Source organism: Panicum hallii, chromosome 6, assembly GCF_002211085.1.
Source record: "Panicum hallii strain FIL2 chromosome 6, PHallii_v3.1, whole genome shotgun sequence".
Lineage (NCBI taxonomy): Eukaryota > Viridiplantae > Streptophyta > Magnoliopsida > Poales > Poaceae > Panicum > Panicum hallii.
Window position 1 is genome coordinate 23,007,178 of NC_038047.1, and position 15,530 is coordinate 23,022,707.

The window sequence follows — 15,530 nt, forward strand, 5'->3', positions numbered from 1 at the left end:
AACTCTATGTTACTGAAGGGGCCTCGCTCCTATACTTCCAGTAACGCCCAGACTACTAGTTTCCGACTAGTACTCTATGTTACTGAAAGGGCCTCGCTCCCATACTTCCAGTAATGCTCAGACTACTAGTTTCCGACTAGTACTCTATGTTACTGAAGGGACCTCGCTCCCATACGTCCAGTATTACTCTGTTTACTGGTTTACAACTGGTACTACTTGGAGTTTGCTGCATGGGCATTGCTCCCAAACTTCCATTACTACTTTGTTTACTAGTTCACGACTGGTACTACATGGAATTTGCTGCATGGGCTTCACTCCCAAACTGCCAGTACTACTCCATTTATGGGTTCACGACTAGTACTACATGGAGTTTGTTGCATGGGCATCACTCCCAAACTGTCAGTACTACTCCATTTACTGGTTCACGACTGGTACTACATGGAGTTTGCTGCATGGACTTCATTCCCAAACTGCCAGTAGTACTCTGTTTACCGGTTCACGACTGGTGCTACATGGAGTTTGCTGCATGGGCTTTGCTCCCAAACTGACAGTACTACTTCGTTTACTGGTTTCCGACTGGTACTACATGGAGTTTGCTGCATGGGCTTCGCTCCCAAACTGCTAGTACTACTCTGTTTACTGGTTCACGACTGGTACTACATGGACTTTGCTGCATGGGCTTCGCTCCCAAATTGCCAATACTCCGTTTACTGGTTCACTACTGGTACTACATGGAGTTTGCTGCATGGGCATCCCTTCTGAACTACCAGTACTACTCCGTTTACTGGTTCATGACTGGTACTATATGGAGTTTGCTGCATGGGCATTGCTTCAAAACTGCTAGTACTACTCCCTTTACTGGTTCACGACTGGTACTACATGGAGTTGCTGCATGGGCATCACTCCCAAATTGCCTGTACTACTCCATTTACTGATTCACGACTGGTACTATATGAAGTTTGCTGCATGGGCTTCGCTCGCAAAATTCCAGTACTACTCCATTTACTAGTTCACGACTAGTACGATATTGAGTTTATTGGAGGGGACTTGCTCCCATGCTTCTAGAACCGGACAGATTACTAGTTCTCGACTAGTATTCTATGTTACTGAAGGGGCCTCGCACCCATGACACTGCGTTTACTAGTTCCCGACTAGTTTTACGCATCGTCGACTACTTCGACTACTTGTGTCGCCTACAGAACTAGTCGGAATCGACTCTGACTAGTTGGCTTAATTGAAAGTTCAAGATCCAGCAGCAACTTGACCGATGCCTAGGCTCGGGGGCTGGCGCCACCGACTACTAGGTGTATCTTGTGCGACTCATCTAGCTCCCAGGCTCGGGGGCTGGATACGACACAGCTCTTAGTGAACATGGTTTGATTTGTGTGGTAATTTAGGGCGCTTTTTTGATGAAGTTATTTGTTTAACCATTTTTTAGGGAATTCATTATGAAAAAAGCGATTTTCGAATTTCTGAACTAATTTGGCCATCTTAACCTTCAAATTCTTACCGTGATTGCATATTGCATGCCACAAATCTTTAGATCCTTTTTACCTAACCTTGGGGAATTGGATTCAAAGCTCGGGGGCTGCAGGGACACGTGTCATCAGCAACCTATCTTTCAAATCTTTTGGAAGATAAGGATAGAAGACTCAAGACTAAATTGACCCTCAGCCTAATTCTACGAGTCAACCTAAGGCTCGGGGGCTACTCCATATAGAGTGCGAGTTCAATCGCACCCCATATAAAAGAAGACTTGACAACTACTTGGGGCATGAGCACCTCACAGTCTTGATACAGCCAAGGAAGTACTCGAATGACACCTTCAAGATGGAGTTCTGGAGAACTCGAAGACGCCTTCAGAAGTACTCGGAGGCCTGCAGTACTCAAAACTACGAAGAGCTCGAGGGCTTGTCAGACCCAGGCCCACGGGACTGTGCACATGGCCTACATCTTATAGGATAAGGGGTGGGACATGGCCCACGCCCTACACTAATTGTAACTACTCCTAGCATAGTAGAAGTACTCATACAGTAGTAAATCTAGTCGGAGATAGTAAAAAACTACCCGAAAAATACTCGGGTAAGACTCCTAGGCTCATATCCGACTAGGACTTCCATGTAACCCTGCCCCCCAAACTATATAAGGGCGGGCAGGGACCCCTTTCAAACATCAGATCACTCGATCACCACCTAAGGCAATACAAACCACACAAGACATAGGGTATTACGCTCTCGGTGACCCAAACCTGTCTAAACTTTGTGTTCATTGCACCTTCGAGTTCCTGATCTTGGCGACACCCTACCTACAAACTCACCACCTCGGGAGTATCCTTCGGTGGGCGTGGCGGTAAAACATCAACAGTCATCAGGTTGCGATTGGTTGTCAAGAACAAGGGCCTCCCGACAAGCGGTGGGTCCCTCATCCTCGAGTCCTCCCAGGCTCTGACTTGAAGGTGTAGTACTAGTCGATGAGTACTTTGCGTCTGAATTCGAGTAGTTGTCAAAAATGGGGTTCCCCCGACAGGCGGTGGCTCTCTCATCTCCAAGCTTGAGAAGACAATCTAAGTCCTCCTCCAAATCAGAGAGGGGCTCATACCGTGTAGCCACCTCAGATCGGTTTGAGTCCAATCCGAGTAGTCCTGTTGCAGCACAAGTTGAAGTCGCATCGAAAAACGAGACATCTTCCCGGTGTGATCGGGGAGTAGCAACTCGTCGAGGCTATCGACAAACTTGTCAAGGTCGCTGCATCGAGTTGGTGTAGAAGCCCCCGGCTTTCTGGAGTTTTACTGCCATGCCCACCGAAGGATACCCCCAAGGTAGTGAGTTTGTAGGTAGGGTGTCGCCGAGATTAGGAACTCGAAGGTGCAAGGAACACAAAGTCTAGACACTTTCGGGCCACTAAGAGCGTAATACCCTACGTTCTGTGTGGTTTGTATTGCCTTAGGTGTTGATTGGGTTGATCTCCTGTTTGGAGGGGTCCCTGCCCGCCCTTATATAGTTTGGGGGGACAGTATTACATGGAAGCCCTAGTTGGATACGAGCCCAGGAGTCCTACTCGAGTACTTTTTGGGTAGTTTCCTTCTATTCCAACTAGTTCTACTACTATTCGAGTAGTCCTACTACGATACGAGTAGTTACAATAGATGTGGGGCGTGGGCCATATCCCATCCCCTATCCTAGGATATGTACGCCATGCGCACAGTCCCATGGCCTGGGTCTGATAGAATGTTCCGTAATGTCCTCCGTATTGGGATGCATAGCAACGCTCTAGGATTTTGGTTGGCAGCCATGCTGGTATGCATCTTCTTAGCAAACTGTCGGTACAAACCTAAAACAGGTATGGGTCATCCCACAAGTGGAGTTGACTCTCATATGCCAATCGCTTCTTGTTTTCCCCTGCCAGGACATATCTTGACACCATGAAGTTGACAATATTGTCTTACCAAGGGTCCGCAGTAGTCACCTTCAATAATGTGTCATCTCTGAGGTAGTCATTTATGGGTAATGAATTGTCATCTTGGACCCTTAGTCAAGATAGGTGATCTGCCACTAAATTCTCTACCTCTTTCTTATCTCGTATTTCAATATCAAATTCTTGAAGTAGTAGAACCCAGCGGATGAGCCTTGGCTTTGCATCTTTCTTGGTGAGGAGGTATTTCAATGCTGTATGATCTGTGTACACAATTACCTTTGCCCCAACCAAGTATGATCGGAACTGGTCGATGGCAAAGACCACCGCAAGAAGTTATCTTTCCGTAGTGTCGTAGTTCAGTTGAGGCCCTGTCAAAGTCTTACTAGCATAGGATATGGCATAGTGCCTCTTATCCTTAGTTTGGCCTAGAACTGCGCCTACTGCGTAATCACTCGCATCACACATGATTTCGAACGGGATTGTCCAATCCGGTTGTTGTATGATGGGAGCAAAGATGAGTGCTTGCTTTAGAGTATGAAATGCAACATAGCGCTCTTCATCGAACATGAAAGGGGCTTCCTTGGCAAAGAGATTGGATAAAGGTCGGGCTATCTGTGAGAAATTTTTTATAAATGGCCAAGGAAACTACGGATCCCTTCACATTGGCGGGAGGTTGCAATTGTTGAATAACTTCAATTTTTTCTTATTCCACCTCTATGCCACGTTCGGACACTAAGTGTCCTAACACAATGCCCTCTCGCACCATAAAGTGTCATTTTTCGAAATTCAAAACTAGGTGCTTCTCACCGCATCTTTACAAGACCTTGTCGAGATTTTTCAAGAAGTCAGCGAAAGTCTTTCCGTACACCAAGAAGTCATCCATGAACATCTCCATGATTTGTTCAATCATGTTGGAAAAGATTGACATCATGCAACACTGGAATAGGGCTGGGGCATTACATAGCCTAAAGGACATTCGTTGATAGGCATAGGTTCCATATGGGCATGTGAACATTGTCTTACTCTAGCCGCCCGGATGTACGGGAATTTGGGGATACCCTGAGTAGCCATCAAGAAAGCAAAAGAAGGAGTGTTTGGCAAGTCGTTCGAGCATTTCATCAATGAAAGGGAAATGGAAGTGATCCTTCTTGGTGGCTTTCTTTAATTTTTGATAGTCTATACACATTCGCCACCCGGTGTCGGTGTTTTACCATCTGCCCACCGAGGGGTATACCCACAGTAGTCTTGAATCTTCCTCACTTACTTTTCAAATAAATTCAAAAAATAAATAGTCAACGCCACGTATCCCGCAGCCCCCAAGCCTTGAATCCAAATCTCTCAGGTTTGGAAAAAAGGATCCAAAAGTCATGGTATGTAGTGAAAAAATCCCTTGGGAGATAATTGGTGTGATGATACAGATGATGGAAGTTAGATTTGGAATTCAAAAATCCCCTTTTTTCAGGACAATTAACCCTGAAAAAATGATTAATCAAATAAGTTATCTAAAAAATCCACCAAATGACCCCTCATCTTGTGAATATTCCCTGAGACGACTCTTCAACTTCAGAACAGTAAACCTATATCCGGCCGCTAGTTATTTAACCCCGTGGTAACTTAAGGTAAAATCCGTGCTTCCAATCTTCAATCCGCCGAAAAATTTCCGAATCCCAGTCAGACCTGTGCTCCGCCTTCATCCCCTTTGTCAAGCTCCCAAACTAGCCAAATCCCTCCGCCCTTTCTCTGCAGCCCCCGAGCAACTCGTGGCAAACAGATCTGGAAATGGCACCCAAGAGATCCAACGAGAAGGATGGGAAGGGGAAAGACTCGCAGCCACCATCTGGGGAGTGGACTTACAGTAAGTGCTCCAACAAAAAACTCATGAATCTTGTTTCCGAGGGTTTGCTTCAGGAGAAAAGTCTTGTCAACTGGCGCCCCTCTTTTCGCGAACTTCTTCCCATGGAAAATGTGGACGAAATCGTCTCATTTTACCATTTTTCCGAATGGGTTTGGCTCTCCCCTCTTGCTCTTTCTTCCGTGGCCTTCTTTATTTCTATGGGCTTGAGCTCCAGCACTCAACCTGAATTCGATCTGCCACATTGCTATCTTCATCCATTTTTGCGAAGCTTTCCTTGGAATTGAACCCCATTGGGATCTTTTCCGCTATATTTTCCGAGTAAAGCCGCAACCTGTGACATTTCAGATACTTAGGAGCTAGGCACATTAAATTCTAGTATGAGGTGGTACTTAGTGTGTGTGTGTTTTTATGAATGCCTTTAAAAACATAAATATACGTTAAAGGGTATTTTTGTAATATTGGAAAAATTAGGGTTCTTTTTGTAAATTATGTACAACTGGGAGGTAATTTTAAAAATATGTGAAGGGTTAATTTGCAAACATGAGTTTTCACTTTTTAACCACTGTAAGAAGTGTAAATACTTCAAGGCTTCAGTAAAAAGGTAAAACTTATTTTGGATTTATTTGAAATTGAATGATTTGTTGGTTTTAAAAATAATTTCAAAACCCTAACTATTTTAAACTTAGACCCTAAAGAAAAGTGGTAGATCTTTTTAAGCTCTACACTTTTGATTTTGGGCATATTTTCATTAGGGCTATAGTTTGGAAGAAAATTTTACTTTACAGTAAACTCCTGAAACTTTTGCAAAATTTATGAACAGGTCCTCGTCTTCTTCCTCCTGCTTCCCCTCTCTGTTTCTCTGCAGCGCCGCCCACCGCCCATCACTGGCGTTTTCCCCAGCCTCCAGCTGCCCCCTCGCCGCTCTTCCTGCGCCACCTGGCCCCCAGCTCGCTCACCCGCTGCTTAAACAACCCCGCTGGGTCCTCCTCGCGCGGATGCGTTGCGCCGCCGCCCGCCAGAGCCGGCACGCACACCGTCGACCGCCAGCAGCTGCTTGCTGCCTGCCCGCTCACCTCTTTTTAGCTCTGGGATGCGCCCAGTAAACTTCTTTCTTCTGTTCCCTCGCGCGCATCACATTCCTGATATCTCCCCGCTCGACTACCTCGCTGGAGCTCCACTATCCACCACCGTCAGCCGCCTCCGCCGCTCCTCCTCTCCAATTCTGTGCTCCACCAGCGCTACCGCATCTCATTGCCTCTTCCTGATCCGCTGTTCTTTCTCCTCCCGCACACGCGCAGCCTAGAACATTGCGCCGGCAAATCTCACTTTCCGCCGCCGTCCTATTTCTAGTCGAACCGAAGTTCCACCCCTTCTTCTTCCCCGCCAAGAGCACCATTAGCACCACATCTCCACGCTGAAGCTCCCTAACCAATTTACCTTCACCTTCCTGCACTCCAGTCGCCAGACCACCATCGCCGCCCTCGGAACCTCGCCGCGCCGGCTCTGTTTCTAGTCAAACCACCGCCTCCGAGCTTCCCTTCTAGGATTCCAACCACCCCAAGTCCGTTGTGAGCTCCTAGACCTTTTTCCCCACCTTTCCCTCGCCGCCAGTGAGCCTCTTCGCTGGATTTTAATCACTGCCGCTCGACTTCTTCTGTTCCAGTCGATTAGGGACCCAAATGCAAGCCTCTTTTTCTTTCTTGGGTCTTATTTGTAAGATACATGCCTGTCAACTATACGCCCATCGGCCACACGCCCATCGACTACATCTCGATCGGCTACACCTCTATCGACTACTTTTGCTGAAGAAAAATTACAGCCAATGCATACCCTAATCAGCTGGATAAGCTATCTGAAAAGCATGCTGTAGAGTAGATTCGATCAGTTCTGTAGTAATCTTCACCAATAGCCATTTGGAATAAAGTTTTTACACCAGAAACTCAACTTAAGTTTATCCTTTTTCAAATCTTTTTGTTGTTTGTACAATCAGTTAAGTCTGGACGTGATGAATTGAATGTTTTCTTGTTGGATTGCAACTTTATCATGAAAACAAAATAATTACCATTTGCTTCAAATAATTGCATATCATGTAGATTTGACGACACTTGCCAACGGTACCTACGAGCTAATCCTGGAACCCGACGAGGGTATTTCTGAAGCTCAAGTAAACATCACCAAGGGTCTTTCTGAAGCCCCAAACCCAGGTTCAAAAGATAGTGACATCCCTGACCCCAGCCTCACTAGTGAAGGCAAGCCCTGTTGCATAACCCAGTATTTTAAATTATCCACTTATACTATTATATATCTATCTTGTGCATTAAGCGCTAGGAGTTGTTATGAAACCCTAGTTGCATGAAACTCAGGAACCTATGTAATATTTCTGAGTCCTTATTGAGTAGATGCTCTGCTAATAGGACCGGCAGAAGTCGAGTGATTTCCTGTCATTCGCGTGATATAGGAGTTGATTGTTTACCATTTTGCAATCACTATAACGATCACGGACGGGGTTATGTGTAGTACCATGATTTGGAATGGTACCCTGTCTGTGTTGATCAATTTTATAAGGCCGCAGTGTATGGTAGTGGTGGTCAAGTGTTTGAAAGTACTAGCCACATGCCATAAATATGGTACGCGGTAAGCCTAGTACCTGATTGGCCCGGCAAGTGCACATCTCCCACCACTCGAATTTTTTATTATTTTATGTTCACACGCACCGATATGTGGGAGTACGTTCTGCATAGCAGATAGGAGTACGGTCATATAGTCGCGCTGTAGACGTACGTCCTGCACATTGGATGTGCGTATGGTCCTGCTTGTGGTGGTTTTGATCCACAACCCGGAATAAGAGGGGAATGGTTGCCCGGAAAGGAAAGTTTCCGAGCGTGTGAGTTAGGATCCCTTGCAAGGTTATGAAATTCGATTCAGGAATCGTCCATTTCTCATGGTGATTGAGACTGCTTGATACTTCTACCACATAGAGTAACAAAAGTAACAATTGATGGAACAATATTGATGTATGCTTTAATATCTACCTTGCTTGTCTAGTATAGATGCTCACTTAGAATGGTTAATTGAACTAGAACCTAAAAGCTAAAATATGGAAATAAGGGCATACTCTTTGTTGCTTTTCAGTAAAAGAAACCTAGAGCTTCTCAACCTCTCATGATCTAGTTATGGGCTAATTATACCCAATTGACGGGTAAGCCTTGCTGAGTATTAGTATACTCAACCTTGCTAGTAATGTGGTTTTCAGGTATGTCATTCAAGGACTTAGTTGCGAGTTCCCCATGGTCCTGCACTTTACCGACTGGCTGGTCCGTGGAATGGGATCCGTCCCCGGCCAGAAATGACCCTTCGGAATGACACTATGCTTTGGGCTAAGTGAGGTGCCTGCTTTTGCGATGAGTAGTCATGTTTTCTTTCCGCTGCCGTCTTTGAATAATGTTTGTAAAAACTTGAAGTTTCAAACAATGCCTCTATAAATTTGTTTTAGTTAGGTTCAAAGTACTGGTGTGTAATAACTATTTGGACCTATGTTGTAAAAATGTGATGGTGATTGTATCTTTGGACTCGTCTTCGTGCGAGGTACGCTTGACGATCCAAAATTTGGTGGTTTCATCGGGACGTTACCCGACAGACCATTGGATTGTTCCGTTTGAAGTGCGTTGAGATCATGTCGCCTGTATAGCGATGGTCTGCGCACTTGAACTGGAATAATTCAAGCGGTTCTGCCACAGGATGGTATCAGAGCTAACAAGTGTACATCGGAGATATGATTGACCTTAAAAATATTTTTAGTATAAAACTGGAACAACAAGGTATTTTGTAAAATTGCGTTGGTTTCGTTAAGGATTGTGCTTAGTACGTAAAGCCCTAGGGGTTTATATGGGAGTTATCACGTAGCTACTAATATATATATAGTATGCTCATAGTACTACTCTAACTTCTAGCACTACATTTCTGTAAAAACTTACTTTCAAGCACAATCAACTATATATTCTGTAACGACGCATTCGAGATGAGGTAAGAGGGTAAGGATCCTCAGCCAACTGAGAGAGCTTGGCCTTCCCGTCGGTGATGCGAACCGAACGCTGTTTCTCAAGCAGTGGCTTACTTGAGATACTGCCAATATACCAACGATAAGTTGATTATATTGGTAGTATATGGTTAGGCACAGGGTATGGTGATCGCTGTTCAAAGCCCCCATTTTATACGGTATCCTCGTGAATACGTTGAGAAAGTAACGTATGTTAACGTCGTCTGTACGGCGGGAATTGTACGGATGCTGTTTCTATAAGTGAATAGTAATGTTTGGGAACGCTTTCATGACGTGCTGGCATGAAAGGTTCATGATATATATGATTCTTCTGCAGGTACACTAACCCCGATTCAATAGGTTCTGAACGACTAGGATCTCTCAACTAGCTATTATAGGGAGAGACGTATATATATTATGCTACCGAAATTAACCCCGTAAGTCTAAAAATATTTGGCAATTGTTTTTGGTTGTGAGGGCGAGTAGTACGTGCATGCATATTTCATGATTAAACAAAATGAATAAATTAAATGGCTTGTTGTTTTAAGGATAGCTAGAGTGTTGCTTATCATAAGTGCAGTCTTGAAATGGTCATACAAGATAGCCTTAGGGTTTAGTATCTCGGCATCTATTGTTTCATCCTCAAGATCTATATCATCCATCTGATTTCTAGCCTTTGCTATTACCAGAATCATGGCGGCTTTTCTGAAGATCTTTTGGGACCACGAGGGACATGCTCATACCAATGCCTTGCATTGGGAGGGTTTTCCACGTCTCTTGTGGGAGTCACTTCAGTTGTTTAGCTACACCGAGCCACTGCAATATGATGGAGTGGAGTATAATGAAGAGGGTGTTCCTCGGTGCAGAGTGAAGATGACTATTCTCCAGCATCTATCTCAATCCCTATGGCAACCCATCGAGATTGATGTGGTTGGTCACCGTCTAGCAGACACTTTTGAAGCTGCAGCTCTGGAGGCCATCAACATTTTCTATGACCAGCATCCAGATGAAGTTGCTGGGTATCCTATTGGTTTGTTCCCTGCAGCAGATTCTCGTGACCCCGAGTGGACTTTTCGAGTATCACACTTTGGACATTTACTGGGAGATTTAACGGAAGAGACGCTACGTGCTACTATGAATGCCCAATACCATTATCAGATACTTCAGCGTCACGGTATGAGCCAGATAACAAATATACCCCAAGGTTATCACAGAAAAATTAACCGGCAGATTTCTCAGATTGAAGAGCTCCAAGCCACGATCGCTGCTAAAGATGAAGTTATTGCACAACAGGATGAAACCATCATTCACCGAGAGGATCAGATCATTGAGAGTGATACATTAATCATTCAGCGCAACACCGTCATCGAGTTTCTCCAAGAGCAAGTTCATGATCTTACTCTTGAGCTTGACGACGCCATCACCCATATTGATATGCTTCTTGAACAGCCAGTACCTCCAGTCGCACCTGAGGAGTCCGAAAGTGAAGATGAAGAAGAAGACCCGGAAGAGATTGAAGGAGTTTCTGATCTTGATTCCGAGCATGGAGATCTCGAACCTAGTACTCAGCCCAATTGTTCTTCTGCCAGCAGCCAATCGTCTGTGGGCAACCTCGACGATTTCTGGTCTCTTCCAAAGCGTCGACATTCTAGATGCAGTTAGTGTAGTATAATATGACATAGGGAGTGAGCAGTCTAGTAGGACTTAAGGGCCACTTGTTGTATTATATGTGGCAAGCACGATTTGAGTGGTAGTTGGTAGACTACTGAGATGTAACATAGTAATGACCACCAGTTTATGATCTATAACCCAGGTTTCCTGTCCGGTTGTCTATTGAGCCATCTATCTGTTGCACCATTTTCATATGTTTTATTTTTTTGTGCGGTATATTTCTAAAAATGGAAGCAAGTATTGGTGATTTCTAATGGATATCTTCCATTCTTCAGATGGTTGGCGCTACGCGTGGAACCCCTGAAGGTTTTAGGATGGACCAGGCTAGCAGTTCCCAACAACCGCCACCACCACCAAATCTAGCAGAAGTAATGGCATGATAGACTGAACTCCTTGATCCGCTAGTGCAGGCACAGCAGAACCTGTTCCGTCATCAGCAATGAGGTCGTGATGAACATCTCTCTACTAGTTACCAAGATTTCTTCAGCACGCAGCCCCCACTTTTTCATAAGACCGAAGAGCCTCTTGATGCGGATGCAAGGCTCTGCACTATTGAGTCCAAATTTGCACTACTGTCCACACCATGCTCCGAAGCAAACAAGGCACTCTTTGTAGCACAGCAGCTTCCTGGCATTGCTCGCATTTGGTGGGATCATTATTATGCCATGCAGCAAGAAGGACATGTAGTCACATGGGAAGAGTTTCGGACCGCCTTTAGGGCGCATTATATTCCTGAAGGGCTCATTGAGCGGAAGCTCAATGAATTTTTAGCTCTTACCCAGGGAACCTGCACCGTAATGCAGTACGCACAGGCCTTCAATCACCTGTGTCAGTATATGGGTTATCATGCAAACACCGATGCCAAGAAGCAAGATCATTTCCGTCATGGCCTGAACACCAAGCTCAAGGAACGACTGAATCTTGTTAAGACCGACACCTTTAAAGAGCTAGTCAACATGGCAATTACTCAGGAAGATTGTATTTCAGCCCATCGGGCTGAGAAGAAGCGGAAAATATCCGCTGGACCCTCGATTGCTCAACCCCCGAGGTATCGATTAGTCCAGAATACATCTCCACGAGCCCCACCCTTAAACAATCAGTCAGAAAGATGGGTAGCTAGACCCCCTGAGTAGTCTAGATCCAACAGGCCACCAGTGCCTCAGCCCCAACAGCAGCAGCAACAGTTTGGATTAAGGCCGAACTTTCTGCAGTTCAATCAGGGAAACAACAACAATCGTTGTTTCAATTGCGGCAGCTCATCGCATTTCATCAAAAATTGCCCTCAACCTAGGAAATCATTCCAAGGGTAGACTTCCAACCCAAGCAGCAAGGGCCAAGGCAAGAAGCAAACTGTACAAGTCCGCCAAGGAAGGGTGAATTTCATGAGTCTCTCCAAACTTCCTGAGGGTGCACCAATAATGACGGGTACTTTCACTATACATCATCAACCTGCTGTTATACTTTTTGATTTCGGTGCAACCCATAGCTTTATCAGTCCAAAGTTTGGAACAAAAGTAGGCTTGAATTTCTATCATACTAAAGGAACATATATGATAGCGACTCCTAGTGGTAAAATTGCTTCAAATCAAATCTGTAGAGATGTGCCAAGTCAAATGGGTAGCAATCTGATAAAGACAGATTTAATTTTGTTAAACCTAGAAGGAATGGATATCCTACTAGGTATGGATTGGGTGACTAGGCACCAAGTATTGTTAGATATCTCTTCCCGAGCGGTTGAGATAAACTCATCTGATTACAAGGCTACTATTCTATATCTTCCACAGCGCGAGTATATCAACTCTTGCGTTTATGCCATAGAAGGGATCAAGCTTAAGGACATCCCTGTCGTATGTGAATATACAGATATTTTTTCGGATGATTTGCCCGGGATGCCTCCTGATAGGGACATTGAGTTTATAATAGAGTTACAACCCGGTACAGCCCCCATCTCTAAAAGACCTTATCATATGCCACCTAATGAGCTGGTAGAATTAAAAGTTCAACTTCAGGACCTTCTTGATAAAGGTTTTATTCGTCCAAGTGCTTCACCATGGGGATGCCCAGCCTTGTTTGTTAAAAAAAAGGACCATAACCTCAGACTATGTGTGGACTATCACCCCCTCAATGCAGTAACCATAAAAAACAAATATCCTCTTCCCCGCATTGACATCTTGTTTGACCAATTAGCTGGAGCCAAGGTATTTTCCAAAATTGACCTTTGCTCTGGCTATCATCAGATAAAAATTAAGCCCAGCGACATCCCAAAGACAGCCTTCTCCACCAGATATGGATTGTATGAATATCTGGTTATGTCCTTTGGTCTTACCAACGCCCCAGCATATTTCATGTATCTCATGAACTCTGTTTTTATGCCGGAGCTCGATAAATTCATCATAGTATTCATCGATGATATTCTGATCTATTCCAAAAATATAGAAGATCATGCTAGACATCTTTATATTATTCTTCAGAGATTGCGAGAACACCACTTGTATGCCAAATTCTCCAAATGTGAATTTTGGCTAGATACAGTTAAATTTTTGGGTCACACCATCTCTAGTGATGGCATATCTGTTGATCCGAGTAAAGTCCAGGAAGTGATGGATTGGAAGTCCCCTACTTCAGTCCATCAGATCCATAGTTTTCTTGGTCTTGCTGGCTATTATCGTCGTTTCATCCCTGATTTCTCTGATTTCTCTAAAATAGCCAAGCCAATGACAGAATTGCTGAAGAAAGGAGTTAAATTCTCCTGGAATGAGAAATGTGAAGAAGCATTCCACACTCTAAGAGCACATCTCACTACTGCTCCAGTTTTGGCTCAGCCGGATAATTCCAAACCTTTTGATATCTATTGTGATGCGTCGGGCATCGGACTTGGTTGTGTACTCATGCAAAACAACCGAGTAATTTCTTATGCCTCACGAGCACTCAGAACTCATGAACAGAACTATCCTACCCATGATCTTGAGCTTGCAGCCGTTATCCATGCACTTAAGATCTGGAGATATTATCTTATGGGTACTAAGTGCAACATCTACACTGACTATAAGAGTCTCAAGTATATTTTTACACAAGCAGATCTAAATATGAGACAAAGACGTTGGCTAGAGCTTATAAAATACTATGATCTAGAAGTACACTATCATCCAGGCAAGGCTAATGTGGTTGTGGATGCACTTAGCCGCAAAGTGCATTGCCATTGTTTATCAATAGAAGCCTTCAGTGAAACTCTCTGCTGGGAAATGAGAAAGCTCAATCTTGAGATTATTCCTCAAGGTAGTTTCAACCATATAGCAGTTGAACCCACACTTCAAGATAGTATCATTATAGCACAACTACATGATGAAGGAGTCAAAATCATCAAGCAACAGTTAGCCCAGGGAGAAGAAAAGTATAAGTGTTTTCAACAAAGGAAATATGTGGTTCAAGGGATGTATTGTTGTACCCAAGGACCATCAGCTTCGTAAGCAAATTCTGGATGAGGCACATCTATTTCTATGCACTCTGGCAGTACCAAAATGTATCAAGACTTAAGACAGAACTTTTGGTGGACTCGCATGAAAAGAGAAATTGCAAGATATATCTCTGAGTGTGATATTTGCCAAAGAGTTAAAGTCAGTCACTTAAAGGTTGCTGGTGTTCTTCAACCTTTACCCATTTCTTCTTGGAAGTGGGAAGATATCAGTATGGATTTCATCATTGGCTTACCCAGCACTTCCCAGAGGCATGATTCTATTTGGGTAATCGTTGATCGATTAACCAAAACCGTCCATTTCTTTCCTGTGCATACTACTTACAATGCTAAGAAGTATGCTGAGATCTATCTCGACCAAATCGTTCGTCTCCATGGAATACCTAAAACAATCATCTCTGATCGTGGAGCACAGTTCATTGCTCGTTTCTAGGAGCAACTCCAACAATCCCTTGGAACCAAATTAATTCAAAGCTCCGCATATCACCCGCAAATAGACGGACAAACGGAAAGGATAAATCAAATCCTAGAGGATATGCTTAGAGCCTGTGTAATCCAATATGATAAAAATTGGGACAAATCCTTAGCTTTGGCAAAATTCTCCTACAATAACAGTTATCAGTCGAGTCTCAAAATGGCTCCTTTTGAAGCATTATACGGTGCCAAAGCCGAAACCCTTTGAGTTGGTCTCAAACTGGCGAACGTAAAATCTTTGGACCCGATCTTGTCACTGAAGCAGAAGAAAAAGTGAAGATCATTCAAAGTAATCTAAAGGCAGCCCAATCTCGATAAAGAGCTACACAGACAAACGAAGGAAACCATTGCAGTTCAAAGTTGGTGACTTTGTATATCTAAGGTTATCTCTTACCCGAGGTGTTCAACGGTTTGGAATGAAAGGAAAACTCGCTCCTCGCTACATTGGACCTTTTGAAATTCTTGAAACTTGTGGACCCGTAGCTTATCGTCTTCAACTTCCTCCTCAGCTAGTAGCCATTAATAATATCTTCCATGTATCTCAACTTAAGAAATGCATCAAAATCCCTACCGAGGTTATCAATTTCCAAACCATTAAAATCGAGTCA